At 50.2% G+C, this 16,066-nt stretch overlaps 1 protein-coding gene across 3 annotated transcripts in view; it reads left to right on the top strand.

Annotated features, from left to right (window-relative positions):
• Positions 1-16,066, top strand: part of SEPTIN5 (septin 5) — a 39,692-nt gene that overhangs the window by 1,833 nt on the left and 21,793 nt on the right. Inside the window, exon 1 of one of the 3 annotated variants that reach the window (XM_042865585.1) lies at positions 2,553-2,623. The exons of the other annotated variants lie outside the window; for them this stretch is intronic. The gene's annotated coding sequence lies outside the window, so the exon portion shown is untranslated. Of the gene's footprint in view, positions 1-2,552; positions 2,624-16,066 lie in introns of those variants that run through there. 3 annotated transcript variants of the gene reach the window in all.

The raw sequence follows: 16,066 nt of genomic DNA, 5'->3' as shown, positions 1-16,066 counted from the left end.
AAAAAAAAAAAAAAAAAAAAAAAAAAAAAAAAAAAAAAATTAAATATGATATGAGAGCTAAGTAAGGGCAGAACAATAAATTGCATGTAAGTAATGTGGCTTTTGGTGACATCTTGATAATGTTAATGACTTGCTGAGTACACATAAAGGAACGATGTGGTGTCAGAGAATCTGTGTTCATCTTCCTTACGGTGTGATTGTGGCTGATGCGTTGTCTGGGGCCAGAGGACTCTGATTTGTGGGTCTGACTCACAAATGCTAGCTTTTATGAAGAGAAAACTGCAGGAGATTCTCCATCTCCCTGATTCCCAGTTTTTCCACGCTCTCTGTTTCTGATGTCAGCTCTTGTTTGACACTGATCTCACTTGCCATTGAAGTCAGTGGAGTTTTGGTACTGGTCTCCATCCACCTTTCCAAGGGGGAAGGGTTGTGGTTTAAGACCCTGGACCAGGAAAACCAGTTTCTGCTCTGAAGCTGTACGGCAAGTTGCTTGGTGAGGCCAAGCTCCTCACTTCAGCACTGCTGCAGTTGAGTTGCTTTCTCTCCTAGGAATTCAACTGGAGCCTCTAATGGGGGATTCTCCTGGAGGGGCGGGGGAGGCAGATGAGCAGCCATTAACAGCGGGTACCGAAGGACAAGCAGTGGAAATGGAAATATGGAAATGGAGCAATTTGTTGAAAGACTGTTTTGACTCAAGAACCTATAAGGGCAATGAAGCTGATTGACACCACTGAAGCCCAAGGTGTTGCTGTGGGAGTACAGGTGAAACCTCCTAAGTGCGTTGTCAGACTGGAGCCTCCTGGCACGCTCCTGCAGAACATGCCTCCTATTTCATGCTGTTGGTGTGTGTTTGTTTGGGGTGTGACCTCGTCCCGTCGCTGGAACTGGCTCCTGCTCACTCAGGCTCGTGTCTCTGATGTTCTCTGAAGTCTTTGTTCCTCGTTAGGTCAGCGGGATGGGAACACCTTCCCAAGTTGATCTCTCCACCCCATCGAGTTGCAAAGTTGTTTGGGTGTGGGAGCAGAAGCGGTCTGGTGGATCCAGTTCTTTTAGTGGGTTTGGAATTACAGGGCTGTGCCTCTTGTGTTCAGCTTGGTCCTTTTTTTCTGCTTAAACATATTTTGAAGTAGTCTGCTTCTCAGTTAAACATATACATGGGGGTATCGTGTTTGAGAAAGATGCTGTGCAAACGGTTGTTTGGCTGTAAAAATGCTGTTACTGTAAACCCAAACATTGAGAACTCCTGAGTTTGTTGCATTTTTGTTTGTTTTTGAAATTTGGAATTTTATGTATTCAAAATCTATAGCTTTTATTACTTAGGGAAAAACAGCGACAAAAAGCAGAGATTTCTGTTTGTGGTACAATAGATATTATAAAAGCAAAGATGTCTCCCATCTAAAATGGCAACTGTGCCAAAATAGAGCATCAGTTTCAGGCCAGCCTTCACCTCAGTCCTTCTGGTGGCCTTATCAGATAGCCCTGGTAGGTGGAAATCCCCTCCTTCCCCTTAGTTTGTTCTGAGCCACAGCCTTCACCTTTTATGATGAGAAGAACCCAGTGGGCAGGGGGTTGTGGCAAAGAGCAGAGAAGGAGGAGCAGCGATTCCCGTGTCCTGAGCTTGGTGAGGATGACCTTAATGTCACCCTTGATTTCTGTGTAGGCGTGTATGTGATGAAAATTGATTAGCTGAGTTGTGAAATAGGCGATAAGTGCTGTTTGTGTGCGAGGTTCTGACGTACAGCAGCTTGCTCCTGCTCTGTGTGGAATTGCAACCAAGTCTGTGCTGGAGCAGCATGGAGGACTCCTACCTGTGTTAGATGTCTGTGGCATTTTTATCTTCCATCTGTTTTCCTTAAAAGAGCTGCTCTTGTGATCTTGTGACCTGGGGAAGGTTCTGCTTACTGGTGCTCCTACAGAACTGCGTGGAACCTGGCAGGCAGAGTGCACTTTTTCTCAGGGTTAACGCTGTGATTTTATAGTCGTGACTCTTTGAGTCACTGGGAGGAGCAGTAGAGATCTGTTCCTGTGCACAAGTCTGACACAAGCTGTATCCATTCAAACGGAGTGGGTTGTGGTGAGGTTTTTTTTGCTAGCAGAAAGCAAGGTTTTGTGTTTGCAGCTGGCGAGGGGAATATTTCAGCACAGCTGCGGGTTGCACTGGGTGAGGCTGCTTCACTTTGACTCTCTGTGTTGAAGTCTCTTCAACCGATGTGTTTTCCAGCCTCAGTCTTACATCCTGGCTCCTGAGAAATGCCTGCCAGAAGGAGAGCCGTGCATTAGTCACAGACTCTAGAGGTGGATACTGGAAGCACTTAAAGCAGCATATCTCTGCTTGTTTTTCTGTTGTCCCAGTGTATCTTGGCCAGACAGCATTGGGGTGGGAGCTTTTACTTCTCTGTATAAAGCCTTGAGTGTCTTATTCTTTTTTTTTTTTTTTTTTTTTTTAAAGCCAAATTCAAAAGGCGATGTTGGTTCCTTCCCTTCCAAACTGGGCCAGGGCTCAGTGCTCAGCACAGTGTGTCCAGAGCCAGGTGGGAGTGCAGCAGGTCCTGGTGTTCAGGTTCTGACTTCTTGCCGACCCCTGTCTGAACAGCCCTGCTGCAGGCAGCCCTGTGTCTCACAGGTGGGTTATTCTGAGCTCAGGAGGTGAGCTCCATCCTTAGGTTTCTTTTAAATATTTTTTTCCTTTTTTTTTTTTTTTTTTTTTTTTTTTTTTTTTTTTTTTTCCTGCTTCACTTCTTGGAAAAGGGCCGTAAAAGCAGGTCAGTGCATGGCTACGTAGTGACACAGAACTGCTGGAGAGCTGGGCACAGCCTGCCTCCTGCTCTTCAATTATTTATGCTCCAAATGGGTAAAATGGTCATCAGCACAGGGCAAGGGAGAGGTTCAGCCTGCCCAGAGCTACTAGCAATATGCAGTTTATGAAAAGGAGGTGTCCCCATGTGGGGATTTTTATCCCTTGAATTTCCATGAACTGTTTTGCTACTTACATGCAAATCCAGAATTCTGCTGTTCTTGTGTGAATTGTGCAGAGCCCCTTTGGGCACGTTAGCACTGTGAGTGTGGCAGGTGCTGTGCCTGATGTTAGCGAAGGGCAAAAACCCCAAGGGACGCTTGTGACACTGTAGCTCAGCTGCTGGGTTGCAGCATGCTGGGACATTGCGAAAGGCGTTTGTAATTGCAGAGGTGAAAGTGTTGTTGCCATGTGAATACAGAGAAACCCATTCCCTGGATACTGTCAGGCCTCCAGAGTCCAGGAGCCTCTTACAAGCTTCTAATACTCTCAAAAATGATACTAGCTTCATGTGGATACTGTTCTCTGCTTGGCTATAGTAGCAGGAAATAGACTTACTGTGTCATGACAGTCCTGTCCCAGCCTTTGAGCAGGGAGACAAGCTTTGAGTTCGGTGTCTTCTGGAGCATCCTCAGTTTGGGTCTAAGTTGCTGGTTATTAAATACCCCGTACAGTGGGGGCTGTGCATTCAGCCAGCTGTGCTGTCCCAGGTTGGGTCCCTGCTGAGATCTTTGGAGCTTTGCTGAAGGAGTTACGAATGTTCAACCCCAGGGGCTCCCCTAGCAGCTTTGGGTCACCCCGCACTGCAGTGGTACTGCTGTCACTGTGCTGCTGCTGGCAGCCGTGTGCACTGAATCCAGGCCTGGAGAGCTGTGCTCCATCTTTGATACTTCAAGCACTTCTTGCTGAGACAGCTGTTGACTCAGCCAAAAGGGTTTATCTCATTTCTCTTCCACTTTAAGTGATTCCTGGGCTACTTTTTTTTTCTGGATAGCTGTGCATGAAGTGACGGGCACGTTCCTTGCTCACCTTCACAGGTTCTTTCCTGACCAACAGTGGTCTTTGTCCCCTTCCTGCCCCAGACTGATTTCCTTGGGCAGTGACATCTCACAGAATAATCCTCCAGTTCTCAAGAAGGGAATGTATGGCATCTCAGACAGATACATTGTGTGACTTCAGAGTTCTGTCAAGCTTATGCAAGTTGTCTTGTAGCATGCTGAAATAACTCCATGTGGGCTGGACTGTGTGTGTGTGTATGTCTGCAGTGCGGTCAGCCTGGAAGCTCAGAAAGAATGTTTGTCTGCTGTTATGTGTTCCTTTTGTCCCAAAGAATCATTCCTGGAGCTGTGAAGAAGTTTGCAGTCAGTGTGTTCCCACAGTGATGTTCAGAAGCTGGATTTGTGTGTGGTGCGTCAGAAGAGCTGGGATCAGATCCCAGAACATGTGCTTGTTGTCAGCATGTGTGCTGCTGTTCATCCACAACTTGGTATCCCATAAATACTGTTTAAAATGAGTGGTGGAAGGTGGTGCTGAGTGCTGGGAGGAAGGATTTGTGTCTGCGGTGCTGCATGGAACGGCTGGACTGAGGAAAGCAAAGGAGATCTTTTGTTAGTCCCAACTCAAGTGAAGAGTCCTCTATATCTTGAGGGGCTGAATGGATTAGTACTCTTAATTCCCCCTCTTTTGTATGGGTGTGTTTCCAGTGTGTTAATTAAAATGTTGCAATTTGCTAACACTTAGCTTTAGGCTGCAGCACTGCTCTGGGCTGTCGCTCCCAGCCTTTACCTGTGGAGGAGAGCGTGCCCAGGGCTGCAGCAAAGCTTGGCTCAGTGTTGGCCAAGAGGAGCTGAAGAGGAAGTGAAACCCTGTACGAGCATCTGCAAGGCTGTAATGCCAAGAGGGGGAGGTGAATTGTTTAGCTTTAGTACAACTGTCTGCTCCTGAAGTCCAAAAAAAAAAAAGGTTTTTTTTTTTTTGTTTTTAAGAGAAGTCTGGAGCTCATTTCTGGAAGAAGGTGTAGCCACAGTTCAGAGATGCTTGAGATGGTAGACACTGCTGGATGCAGCTGGGCAGCCCTCAGGTGCTGTGCCATGGCAGCACAGGCTGAGGGAGGGGTGAGGTGAGCGTGGTGTGCTGGGGATCTCATACTGTGCTTCACACTCAATGTGGGCTCTGCAAGGTGTGAGTGGGATGTCAGTCAGAGGTGGGAAGCCCTTGATTAGAGTTTAGCTCACATCTGTTGGGCTGTTGCTCTGTACAGCTGCTCTCACCCTGAGGTTAACTGCTGGTGGCTGGCCCATCCCTGTCCACCAGTGCTGTACTGTGTGTCTGTTCAGAGCTGGAGAGTTGGGCTCCTTTGCTTGCCAGCTTTATTCGGCTCAGATCTTTGCTCTTCCTGGGAACTTTGGGAGTGCCCTGTTTGTTTTGAAGTTCATTATCGAGAGTGTCCAGGGTTTGTGTGGGGCGCTGGGATGGCCTGCCTTGGCCTGACCCACCCGGGGCAGCCGGTGCCATTCCTCTGGAATGACTTCTGGCCCAGGAACCAGGAGCTGGGAATGCAGTCTTAACAAATAAACCGCAGGAGCATGAGTGCTGGCTGCTGGAGCCAGGCCATGGGGACCAGCTCAGCCCACTGACCTCTGGACATTCTCGGTGCAGAAACGAGGGAGAGGAAGAAAAGATCCACTCGGCTTGTGGGAAAAGAGGCTTCAAGAGTTTGACGTCTTCCTTCTGCTTTCTGTGAGGCAAAGCCCACAGATACAGCTGTGATCTGCGCTCCTGTGTCTGCTCCGTTTTGCCTTGCAGACCCCTGAGCTATGTGAGCACTAAAAGAACAGGTCTTTCACTGCTTTAGTTTGCATTCCTGTTATTTTTAAGATCACTTCCCAGACAAATTGCTTCACTTTCAGCAATCTGTAATGTCTCTTGGCTATTCGGTCAGCCTGGGAACTGTTTGAATCCTGCCTGCTGTGCTCAGCTCATTCTTGCTGTGACACACACATGGAGTCTTACATCCACTTTTAAAATAAATTACATACTACATAAATTACATATCCAGGTGAAACTTGAGTTACAAAGCTGAGCATCTGCTGGCAGCCTGCCCTGCTCATGTTGTCCTGTTGCTCTGCGTATTTTGAAGCTCTTCTTAATCTCTGCAATCGGTGTTCAGTGCTGTGAATATAGAATTGGAAATGCCCATCTGGATCAAGAGTAACTTCCCTTTACCCACGGCCTGCCATAAAAAAGATGTTTATGGCCCTTAGGATGCTATAGAGTCTCTGAACTGCTCAGAAGAGGTGGTCAGGCAGCAATGGAAGGCGCATCACAGCCTCAGGTTGCTGGTGTTTGCCCTGGTTCCTGGGGAGTGGCTTGTAGCAAAATCCTGCTGCTGTGATGGCACAGTACTGAGATAAGCAAGTGTGTGTGCACAGCAGAGAGGGGGGGAATGCTGTCTGAGAGCATCTCTTCTTTCCCAGAGGCTGCATGTGCATCCTTGCTTTGATGGCTCCTGTGCTGTGCCTGGAGCAGTGCTCTGGCTCCTTTAGCTGTAGCACACAGAAGGGAAGCTGCTCGTGCCTTGCTCCTGAGTTTAATACTTTGCTGTTCGTCTGCTTACTTTCAAGAACTCTCCTCCCCATGAAAGGAACCCTTGGCAAAGTGTGTATTTATGAGGGAAGCAGGAATTAGAGCAGACAGTTACTTAGCAGGACTCGGTGCTTCTGGGCACTTAATCCTGGCACATGCTTGGGAAGGACTCCAGGTCCATGGAGCAGCTGAATGCTCTGCCTCTGCTCCAGGCTGTCAACCCTGGGGCTGACTCTTCAGAAGCTCAGACCAGACCTGTAGAGGTAAGAAAGCCAGAGGTATGTTTTGCACATACACCTCAGTACTGTCACACTGTGACAGTGATCCTCTGAAGCATTACTCCTGCGGGCAGGATGTTTTTGGGGAGCAGGAGTGTGTCCTCTTGCCATTCAGATAAATGTTGCCTGGCCCACCCCTCCACATCAGCTCACACCATTTGACTTCATGGGAGTTTAAATAGAAGCCAGACCAACTGGATGAAGCTTGAGGTTCCTCCTCCTCAGTGCCTGCTCTATTTGTCCTGCTGGTCCTCATGCAGCAAGGCCATCTCATAGCTGTGTGGTGGTGTTATTTTCAGCAGCCCTCATTAATGTCAGTGAAAGCTTTTCTGTTTGAGCTGGTAGGGTCACTCTGCAGCAGCTGCTCAGAGGCTCCAGCCAGTGCCAGGCGTTCCGCTGCCTGCTTTGAATGGCCAGTGTCATTGGAACGTCTCCCTGCTCCTCCTGCGATCCCAGTGTCATGGGCAGGTGTTGGTCAATAGTGGAATTGTTCTTCTGGTAAACAAGTGATGGTGTTACTGGAGTTGTCCTTCATGTAGCACAGTGCGGGGCGTGCATGGGATTGCTAACGAGGGATATCACGAGACTTGTTGGTCTGAAAGCTTCATGAACCATCTTATTTTTCCCTGCAAAGTGTGTAGATGTTCATTCACGTTTGCTGTTCCTCCCCTGCATCCTCCTCTTGGTCGCGTTTGGTACTGAAGTGTGTTACAGCACAGTGGTGGGCATTTCAGAGGCTCTGTGACATTACCAGCAATGCATGTCCAGGAAACGCCTGGGTGAGGCCCTGCTCTTGCCTCATCAGACATCCTTTTTCACGTACACCCAAGGGTTGAGGTAACTTGTGGGGGCCTGTGCATACCTGGTGCTCAGAGCCTGTTTCTTGGGGGTTTATGGCTTCCTTTAGTGAAAAATAACCTATTTTTCTTTCCTTATTATTTTCAAAAAACTCGAGGCGCCCACCTTTTGGCTACCATGCTGCACCAGTGGGCCAGTGTCCTTTCCTCTGGTGGAGAAGACAGATCTCACTTCGTGTTCCTAAAGCAGTGGTTTATAAATGAGCCTGAAAGGAGAAATTGATTTCCTCGCATAGGGCCAAATTGCATCAGAGAAGAGTCCTATCAAAATTTCACAAACCTGGGCCATGAATTAAGCCTGACACAACTGATTTTACTGTGAATATCCCACTGATGAGATGTGCAGGTAAGGGGGTGTTACCTGTGTGCACTTAGCACCACAGCCCCTGCATCCTTACCTGTCCCTCAGCAGTGCTGGTGCCAGCACTCCTCGCGTTACAGATTTTGTACCCCTTCTCATCTCGGGATTTGCTCACTCTGTGCAGCCTGAGGGCATGAGGCTGCAGGGGATGGAGCTGTGTCCCTGCCCGTGTAGCTGCTTCCGTTTCTCTTGGATTGCTTCACAGGAAAGCGTAGTTTAGCAAATGCAATTTTTCTACCTCGTTGCTTCTGAGTTCTCTCTAACACTGAGTATTGCTGTGCTCTGTGTGTCCGACAAGCACAGCATTTACAGCCAAATGATGATGTCGTGTCTAATATCTTCGTTAGGCTGGTTTCGTTTCTCTGACTTCCAGAAATCCAGTATAATCACTTCAAAGGTGACATTTCCAGGAACTCTGCTTTTCCAATGCCTGTTCCTTATCTCCTATTTTGCACCTCCTTTACCATTCTTGTTATTTTTGGGTGGAGCCCAGAAAAAAAAAAAATGGATGAGTCAACAATACCATTGAACAAAATGCACAGGAGTGAGAAGATTTAGGACTAAGTTGGATTGAAGAAGACAGATAGCTCTGTGCTAAGGTTTCTTCCTAAGGCTGTAATTTTTGGTAATGAGAGAGGAAAGATGCTTCTCAAATCTGGTAGAAAGCACCATCCCTGGGATTTGGTTGGAACAGTAACAGTATTCCTACTCAAACTGGGTTGCCATTTTTTTTCTGCCTAGTTAGCACCAGTGCAATTTGCCAAAATGGCAGAATTGAGCTCTAAAGCCATGCTTTCATGGGAGGAGCATAACAGCAGCTCTGATGTTCTTGTTGCTAGGACTAAGCACAGCTTTCAGTCTGAATGGCTTTTACTGGTATTTTGGGTGAGTGTCCTAAAAACCCACTCAAATGAACAGAGAGAATATACATGAGATCTTTGCAGAGCGTTAGTGCGTGCAGTGTTATTCATGTGCAGTGCTTTGAACATAAAATGGCTGCCTGTTCCTGCACACACAGAGCAGCTGAGTGCTGGAAAAGCATGAACGTTACAGAAAGTGGGAGATCTACAAGCAGTGCTGTGGGTTCTTTCTGCTACAGAGCATGGTTCAGTTCTCCAGCGTGCCTGGGTGCAGTGAAGAGCACAGCCCCTCTGGAATGTCTCGGAGCATCCTCAAGGGCCCAGCAGGGTAGGCTTGGTGTTAGCAGTGGAGAGAACTTCGCTATGGTTTTAGAGGTGACAGAAGAAGGACTGAAACCCACAGGGGAGAAAGCTCTTGCTTTCATTGTGTTCTTGTCTGGTTGATGTCCCAGGTTGGCCCATGGAATGAGGCTGGGAAACAATTGGGGAACACCCGAGGAGCAGCAGTTGTGCTGTTGAGCCCCAGGAGTGCTGTGTGATCTAGAGAAACTAGCACAGAATTGGCAGTGCAGGTGCTCTGGAGTTTCAGTCTTTTATCTGGTTGCAGGAAATTCTAGAAATATGTGGCATGTGCGCACAACAGTTTGTGCACACAACAGGCATCTCCATTGCTTCTCTATCCACTGCATTTACAGCGGCTCCCATTACTCCATGGTAAAAAGAAGTTACTGCACTCAGGGTTGCTTTGGCCAGCCACTGCTGGGGCACATGCTGAAGGCCAAGGCCACGTGCATTTCATGCATGGGCTGGAGCTGGTCAGGGTCCAAGCAGCACATGGGTTGCAGCAGTTGTTTTTACTCACAAAATGGCCCCGAGCACATTGTAAGGAGAGACAGGGAATTCTGGAAGGGGCTTGTAAAACCTCAGTGCTTCCCTCTGTTAGAACAAAATCTGGTGTGAAGGAACAAACTCATGGCCCTAGAGGAGGGAACAGTGTGACCATGATATATCTTGGCTGTTACTGCTTGAGGCCCTGTTGGGCACTGTGGTCAGTTCAGTGCTTCCAAGAATGAGATACTGATTCATCTGTGGTCAATGTGTGTTGTGTTGTGTTTTTTTGTTGTTGTTGTTGTTGTTTTTTTTAAATGATGCCACTGAACAATCGGTCTGGTTGCTGCTTGTCAAGTTTGGCTGGGGCAAAGATCTTTTCCTGTGCTGCTGACTTCCATTTCCATCCTCCTTGCTCAGCCTGGTTCCTTGAGGTGTGGGTTAAGGCCTACCTGATCTGGATATGCTGTCACTGTGATCGGTGTGGTGGCCTGGCTCACATTTAGTGCTGCCTGGGTGGGATCAGTGAACAATACACTGCACGTGCACAGGGAGCAAGAGATGGACTGCTGCAGCACAGGCATCTGAGGGTCAGCAGCTGGAGCTGGGCACAAGGTGGAGCAGTATGGCTGAACTTATTGGGCAGCACTGAGCTGTGATTTCTCCCCAGTGCTCTGCTTGGCTTGGGTTTGGGAAGCTAGGGGTCGAGCACAGTCCCATGCAGCATGTGCCACAGCCTGGTGTTCCTGCCAGGTTCCCTCTTGCAGGGGAAGGACGGAGAGGAGGGTGGACAGTTCTGGTGGCAGCTGACTGGGAGCCAGAGATTAATGAAGTGTTGAGCTTTTAATGGGGAATGTGCTCCACTGATTTGGGTTTCCCTCCCCACCCATCCCCACCCACTCTTTCTATTCTGTGGCACAGTCTTGAGAGCAGCTTGAGAACAAGTGATTTCAGACTGCCGGTGACCTCATCCATCTCCAGCTCTGAGGTGGAGCAGTGTTTGGAGCTACAACCACAACTTATGTTGCTGTTTCAACACTGCAGGCAAGAGGCTGATGCTGTGGGGAGAGCCTGGTGCTTCCCAATCCCTTCATGCCCTTGCTGTGTGTGGGGTGGGAGCTCCCAGCCCATAGTGCCCCGTCTCTCTCCTGAGGACCTTCCTGCTAGCTCCTGACGTCTTGCTATTTGCCAGGGTTTGGGGCTGTTGGCTGCCGTGCTGCTTGGGGAAGGGGTGCAGCTGGGCAGTGGCACAGGATGCCTGCTGCCTGCAGGATGTGTGTGTGTGGTGGGAGGTGGGGATGGCTGTGGAGTATTTTCTTTCTATTCTCATCTTTCTAAATGCTGGTGGAAGGGGAGGAAGTAGCAAGGAAAAGAAGACAGAACAGAGTCCAAAGAGTGTAGCTGGGCAAGAGGCCTTGCTGGAAGCACCAGATATCAGAGCAGTTCCTGGTGAGAAGTCAGGCCCTGTCTTGTAGGGTGCTGAGCTGTGCTGGGGAGCTGAGGAGAGTGCATGCAGAAACTAGCGGAGAATTCTTCCTGGCATGGTAAAAGACCCTTCTTTCTGTTCCTGTTGAGGTCACTAAGATTTTCTCTAGCACATCTTAGTCCAGAATTCTTGGACTGTGCTGATGTCCACTGAGCGCAGTGCCTCCTGTCTGCTGAGGCTGCCCTGCCGAGCACAGCCCTGGACTTTGGCATACGAGCGAACTGTAGTGAGCACAGCCTGAGCGCTGTCTCGCAAGTCATGCGGGGGAGTCCAGCCACTTCCCCTTAAGCCTGGATTTCTTCTGGCACAAACTCAGGCTGAAGAGATGCTGAGCTTTGGCAGGCTACGGCTGGGAAAATAAAAGCAGTCTTCTGTTTCATCTGTGTGACTGTAGAGGAACCTCCCTGACTCTGGGTAGGCAGTACTGAAGGGGGGTAAGAGGAATTTGCTTTTCTCTTGGCTTCATCCCAGGTGGTACCAAGACTGCTGCCCAGATATAAATTCCATCCCACCGTTGCTGAACAGAGAGAATTTGACTCGTTTTTGGATCAAACGAGACTTCTCCTGCCCCGCTGCCCCTCTTCCCTCTTGCACTGGAGGCAGATTCTGCCATTTGTGTCAGTTTACAGTCCCGTTTTCCTCCTTCCTGTTGCAGAGTTGTCTTCTCACCTTTATATGATGTAAGTAGGTGAATAAGCAGGGGTTTTGTGTTAAAATGCCACCTTTTTCTCCTCTCTGCTCAGCATCCCCAGCTCTAACTGATGGCGATGGAGTGCAGAGGGTGGGTAAGTGTGGCTGTCTGCGTGACAGAGCAGCCCTGCCAGCTCTGTGAGAAGGGCTCTGTGCCGTCGGAGCCCCGAGGAAGACACGCTGGTGATGGAGGACTTGCAGCGCTCGCTGCTTGGTGGGGCTCCGGCAGCGTGCGGCCATCTGCGCCTCGTGCGTGCCCTCCCCAAAGGGGCCGCTGAGCCCCGAGCCGTTGCCACTCGCCGTGTCTGTGGGGTACAATAACGCTAATGTGTCCGGGCGGCAGCATGAAATGGGCTCGTGTGTCTGGAACAAAGGAGCCTTTGTAGCAGGCCCTGCCGCCTGCGGGAGGTTTGTCAGCTCTGCGCTAACGCGGCTCTCCGTGCCCAGCCGCGCTCCCCCGGCTCGGCGCTGAGCGGCAGCCCGGTGCCAGGGGCTCCAGCTCGCCCTTCGCTATGGGAGGTCTGCGCTGGGGTCGTGCGTGCCCGAGCACGGCCCTGCCCGGTGGCTGCGGGAGGCACTCCTGCACCTCCATCCTGCGCTCGCAGCCTGGCTGCGTGTGTGGCCCGAAGCTGCGACGTGAGGCTGCGTGCGTTCCCTGCACTGCGCCACGTCCGGGAGCGGCACCGCGAGCACGGGGGCAGGGCTGGCGCAGACCAAGGTGACGACGATGCTCTACCTGCGGCTTTTAAGGGAGTTATTTCTTGCAGAGTTTGGCAGAGCAGGCTGAATGGGATTGCTTAACGGTGTGTGATAGGTTGGCGAAGAAGTGAGGGGAAACTCCTCAGCTTGGGCTGCTGCACTATACATGCTAATAAGAGATACGCTTTGAAGAACAACCGTCTTTTCCAGCTGATGCAGGTGCATCTGGGGCTGTCACCTGGGCTCCTCAGCTGCTGTCCCATCTCTGGCTGCGGTGCTGGTGCTGCACTGCACAGCGCTCAGCAGAGCCGTGTCCTCAGGAGCTGCTGCCAGGGCACTGAGAGCCACCCCTGCAGCACAGCTGGTGGTGGCTGGGGTGTGAGATCGAGGGTGGGCTGAGGAGCTGGCAGTGGGTTGAAGCAGTAGGACAAGATCGTAGTGGAAAGAATTCCCTCTGTGAAGCTGTGCAGGATGCTCAGCAATTTTGATTCTATGGCAGTTTTATCCAACTGGTGGCTGGTGTCCTGGGGTGCTCCTGCTGCCATGTGGTGGTTATGTCGAGACCTGGTATGTTGTCCCTTCTGGCCAAAGAGCACTGTTCTCCAGGAAAACTCTGTTTGGTTGCCACCAACAGAGCAGGACAATGAGGATTTTGGTGAGAGAAAAGGAGAGCTTAGCATGCGGTCTGCCCATCCTCACTGACACCGACCCTTCCAGAGGAAAGACAGCTGCAGGGCTTGAGAGGGCAGGCTGGGAGGAACACGAGGTCTCTTCTGGCTCCAAAGAACACTGTGTGTGCCCAGAGAGGAAGCAGCAACCACAGGAAAAGGGTAGTTGCTGAACCCAATTTGCTAAGAATTAAACAATATATTTCAAAGCATGAAATTGAGCAAGAGAGCTCTTTCCCTTCTGAAGCAGGTGGAAAGGATGAGGCAGAGCCCTGCAGACCGAGGGCCAGGCAGTGCCAATACTGCTCTTAGTCCCACACACAGTGTCCTGTTTTGATCCCTTCCCTCCTGATGCTGTTCTCAGGAGCAGCCTGAACATTCCTTCACCACACGCTGCTGTTTTGCTCCTTTTTGGGGTGGATGCCCGTTTGCACCAAGTGTACAGAGAAATGAATACATGAAAAAGGCGTCTAGATAAAGATTGATTTGCACAGTGTGAGTTCTGATACAGAAAGAAAGAGGCTTTGGTAGCTGTTAATTTTGGGATCTTGGTTCATCAGCAGCAGATTCTTTTTGTAGAGGACAGACCAAGAGATGTGGGTATGGCTCAGTCAATCCCTCGTCTGCTGCAGTGCCATGCAGAGCAGGGATTAATTCAGTGCAGTTGTGTGGCTGCTGGGAGCAGTTCTGTTCCTGCAGGGCTGTGGCCTGTGGGTGTGTGCGTCAGAGCCTAAGCGAAACCAAGCCGGGGGCTGCTGCCTTCCAGCTGTCTTTTGCATGGAAAGGAAGTACTACATTGCTCTGGGAGACCGAGTGCAGTCCCTGTCCACTCAGGAGATCAATGTCTCTCTGGAGCCCTTTGCAGCTGCTCCTGTGAGCCAGCACATAAGTGGAAACAGATGGCGTCATCTCAGCGGTTGGTAGGAACCTCACTGCTGCAGCTTTGCACAGAGCAGCGCGAGGGCTGAGCCACGCTCCCTGCCAGGCAGCTGTGCTGCTTCCCGGAGCAGCCCAGAGCAGGGTCACAGTACCACAGGGCCATCAGGGCCCTGCCAGCATCTTGGTCAATAGTCCATAGGGACATTCTCCTCGGAAGGGTCCGGGTGAAGGTGCATCTCTGTTATGGAAGTCAAAGGTATCCATCTGATTCAACAAGATATTTGCTCTGTTTTACTGCAAATGGCCTCAATATTTGTATTTTTTCCATCTTGGTCAGCTTCTCTGATGAGGAGAAGCAACACTCAGCAGTTTCTGACTACTACTCTTAAGGCTGATAGAGACACTGTTTAAATTCTCTTTGACAGACAGCATGGTTTGACTTAGATTTTCAGTGACCTGAAGTTTTCTTCCATCATCACAGCATTTAACAAAATGTAAATCTCCAGTCAGGCTGCAGGGCAAGCAGCAATTTGTGCAGCAGAGGTGTAACCAAGCTTAGTGTTTGCTGGAGCAAGGAGATGGGGGAGAAAGGGACAGGAAAGCATTGGACAGCATCTCCTGCTTCCCTAGGCGTGATGCGGAGCAGCTGGAAGTCTCTGTGTTGTGCACCAGTGGGCTGTGAGACCTGCAGGCTCTGTGTGGGCTCGGGACATTGCCCATGGAGAACACAGTGTCCTGCAGAGTGCATGAGGCCAGAACCGACAGATCACCTCTGCGAAGCTCAGCCTCTACATCGCTGGTGAAGGGAGAGCAGTAAATCGCAACAGGACAGCTCTCCGTTGTCTTCTGTCAGGTGGAGATGTGTCTGTGCATCCCTGCAGGCCTTGGGGCTGTATAGCAAACACCAAGGCCTGTGGGACCAGCACTGCTTCCCAGAGAGCAGCTGCCTGATGGCAGGACTGAAGGATTGACGTCCTAAACACTCAGGGCCTGTGTATGCTTCATCAGGGACCTCTGGAAGAGAGCCTTGGGTTGGGTTACCCTTATTTCATGGTTGCTCTCTCTCTCTCTTGCTGGGGTTTTGTTTCCTGCAGGAGAAATGTGCTATGATCATTCTCTGAGAGCACCTCTCCTCCTGCTGACAGCCATGTGTGCTTCTCCCAGCCCTGCCCCGACTGAATGCTTTGTGCTGCTGCTCATAAACTGCGCTGTGCTGCAGCCGTAGCGTCACTGATTGCATCTTCCTGCTGATTAGCTTATTGCTTCCAATTGCCAACGCCATCACATTTATTTTAATCATGCTCATTTCCTGTGTCAGTCAGGAGAAGGAGCAGGGTGCAGGTGTGGGAGGAAAACTGTTTGCCAGGCTGAAAAGGACAAATGCTTCTGCAATGAAATACTCAAACTGTTGCGCAGTTCACTCTGCTGTTTATATTGAACTAAGAGAAACAACCAGGGGAGAAAGGGAGCAGAATTTCCCTCTGACTAATGCTGCTGGATTGTGCAGGGCTGCGGGGGAATTGCCAGGCAGAGAAACCATCAGGAGGAAAAGGAAATGGAAAAGGGAATCTAATTATCCATCTGCAAAGACAGACGTTACCCTGAGGCAGGGCCCAGCCCGGGGCAGGCTGAAGTTTGTGCAGATCAGTCAGAGGGAGTGTGGGGTCGTGGGGAGCCAGGTGAGACCACGTGGGTCAGCAGAGGGAGGGTGGGAGAGCCTGGGGGTCTGAGGGCTGCAGGAGCCCCCTCCTTGGAGGGCTATGGCTCTCAGGGCCTTGGGCTGGTGTTCCTCTTGCTGGATGCCTCCCAAGATTGAAGTTTACTTTTGAGCACTGCCTTTTTTCCCTTAATTAATGGAATTAAAAATGATTTGGTGAGCTAAGAGTGGGCTCATTCTCTTTTCTTGTGAGCATCTCCTACTACTCCTAAAGTTACGTTAATTGTAGTTGGGAGACCAAGAAGTTGGGAACTGTCCCAAGGCAGTTGGCTTGTTTTCTCCCAGTATTATTTTGGGAGCCTTCTGGGAGGTCAGCATGATTAAAACACCTTCTTGCAGGGCTGGGAGCATCAGTGAGATGGGT

The sequence above is a fragment of the Lagopus leucura genome, unplaced genomic scaffold, assembly GCF_019238085.1.
Source record: "Lagopus leucura isolate 7727_CA_CO unplaced genomic scaffold, USGS_WTPT01 Super-Scaffold_806, whole genome shotgun sequence".
NCBI lineage: Eukaryota > Metazoa > Chordata > Aves > Galliformes > Phasianidae > Lagopus > Lagopus leucura.
Note: the sequence above shows the minus strand (reverse complement) of the source record. Positions and strands in the feature narration are given on the sequence as shown.